This window comes from Hyaena hyaena, unplaced genomic scaffold, assembly GCF_003009895.1.
Source record: "Hyaena hyaena isolate Hyena2069 unplaced genomic scaffold, ASM300989v1 scaffold_388, whole genome shotgun sequence".
Classification (NCBI taxonomy): domain Eukaryota; kingdom Metazoa; phylum Chordata; class Mammalia; order Carnivora; family Hyaenidae; genus Hyaena; species Hyaena hyaena.
The window spans coordinates 323,293-325,625 of record NW_024081021.1 but is presented as its reverse complement, the minus strand read 5'-3'; the positions used below and the strand labels follow the sequence as shown (position 1 = coordinate 325,625).

The following is a 2,333-nucleotide window of genomic DNA, read 5'->3' as shown; positions in this document are numbered from 1 at the left end:
GAAGAGTCTTTTTATGTCTTCTGACATCCTGTTTTATGAATGCTGTGGACTGTTTTTATGAATGAAAACAAATAAAAGGTTTGTTGTATAATAGCAATTCTTCTGAAATTAAAGGCACATGATAACTTTAAAAACAAAAACAAAAGAGTTGTGACATCTGCACCATGGATTTGTTAGTATTTCTTGTTGGAGAATGTGTTTTCCACAAAGAAGATATAATTCTGTAAAGGATTCCAAAGAAAAACGCTTCGGTTTCAGCTGGAAGACTCTGAAAATAACTATTAAGTAAGAAGCAATAAAAGGGATTAAAGACCAGTTCAAAGCTGTTGCCTTAAGTAACTTTGGTGTTAGTATGTTTTCTGTGGTACAGTTTTGTAGTAACCCATATAATAAGGTACCTTTTCAAAAAGAAGTACTTAATGACAAGTGATTTGTCTTCCGAGTTAAGACACAAGTAATTTTGTGGAACGGATCCTCATTTACAACTTGCTACAGAGTCTGCCTTCCATATTTCTCCTGAAGATAGCTAGCTGGTCATCTTCCCGTCCCTGAACACACTCTGTGAACTTGAATAGCAGTATTTCACTGGTGAGGGTTATATGTTTAGCAGACTCTGACCTGGACTTGCTTTCATGAATTTATCTGCAGAATTGGGCAGACCAGGAGCTTTATGTTGCTGGAGATGTGAGTGCTGTCGGTGTCAGTCATGTTGTTTCATGAGATTGAAAAAAAAGAAAAAGTTTGTCCTTAACTTGGTTAAAAACCCATTAAAATATATTTACCATAAAGTTTCAGAAAACACTCTGACGGTGCTATTAGTGGTGCACTCTATAAATATCCAAAATGGCCCTTCATAAAGTCTTTTAAAGCCCTTGTGTAGTCTTAACTAGGGAATTGGCTCTTTGGTCAGCTGTTTATCGGCTAGTGGAGGTTGCTTGGGTCTATTCTCCACACTCTTGGGCTTCATCCGTGGTCTGAATTCCCAAACTTAGAGCCGAATCCGTCTGTGCCCCTACGTGTTTTACCATTCCCATCGTAGTTGTGAGGTGATGATAAAAATCAGCCTCAATGGGTTGCCTGGGTGGCTCAGTTGGTTAAGCGTCCAACTTCAGCTCAGGTCATGATCTCGTGGTTGGTGGGTTCGAGCCCTGCGTCAGGCTCTGTGCTGACAGCTAGCTCAGAGCCTGGAGCCTGCTTTGGATTCTGTGTCTCCCTGTCTCTCTGACCCTCCCCTGCTCATGCTGTCTCTATCTCTGTCTCAAAAATAAAACATAAAAAAAAAAAAAAAATCAGCCTCGAAGGCCGTCAGCTGTGCTTCTGGCAGCCTACGTTTACCAGTCTCAGGGTTTGCTTACCAAATGGCTGGCTGTCGTGGATTCATTCAGCCTGGAGCCCCTGCCACAGAACTTTGGAGAATCTTCCAGTAGGCTCCTGGGCAAACAAAGCTAAATTAGAGCTTCACTAAGCAGGAGAGAAAATTGCTACTTTCTCAACCCAAGTCTTAGGTCTTTGGGATTTATCCTCTTTCAGAATTGGGGTTTGCTGGAATTGAGGTTAAGGAATTGATCTACTCTTGACATCCTTCAGTGAAATACAACTCCTGTATTTTTTTTTAGGTTTGTGACTTTCTGGGTTCTTTGGAGCCAGAGCTAGCAGTTGACCAGGCCAAAAGTGCCTAAAAATATGTACAAAAAAAGTTGAGAAAAGGGGATCTCAGCCTTTGTTTAGCCCAGTAAAGCACTTCCACGAATATTAGCACTTTTCATACAACAGTCCTTTGAGGTAGCTAGGAAACCCATGTTATCAAAAAAGTGTCTGGGGGGTACGTCAGGCTTGCAAACCAGGATGCCAGTACACACCACCTGGGTTCAATCTGTGTGAAGTTTCGGACACGGAGAGTAATGTTCCTAACTCCAGATGAAAGCTCTGTCTTGGCAGCATTCTGTAAAGCACCAAAAGGTGGAGGAAACACAATTTTATTGCTACTGAAACAAGGTGAAAATCACCTGTAATATTACTCTTAAGATCTTTTGAAGCAAGAAGTGAAATTTTCCTATTCTGTTGATGGTGCACCTCAAAGGTAACTGTTACCGGGCGTGCTATTGAAATAATTCCCATGCTTACTGACACATCCATAGAGGCACACAATACACTCTTGATCTTTATTTTACACAAAAATAGAATTACCCCGTATGTGATTTTTTTCCCCCTTATAATAGACATTTTTCTAGGCCACTAAGTCATTCTTCAGTGCTCACATGCATGCTTTGGTTCTTCTGAGGGCCGAGGGGGTTTTGAGGGGAACACATCAGGCGTCAGATTGCTGCTAATAG

At 41.2% G+C, this 2,333-nt stretch overlaps 1 long non-coding RNA gene across 1 annotated transcript; it reads right to left on the bottom strand.

Annotated features, from left to right (window-relative positions):
* Positions 1 to 223: 223 nt before the first annotated feature.
* On the bottom strand, positions 224 to 1,936 carry LOC120244620. Its single transcript, XR_005531590.1, has 3 exons — positions 1,860 to 1,936; positions 1,356 to 1,431; positions 224 to 278 (listed from the first exon to the last, which is right to left on the bottom strand). It is a non-coding gene; the product is annotated as an uncharacterized LOC120244620 (long non-coding RNA).
* Between the last annotated feature and the right edge of the window lie 397 nt (positions 1,937 to 2,333).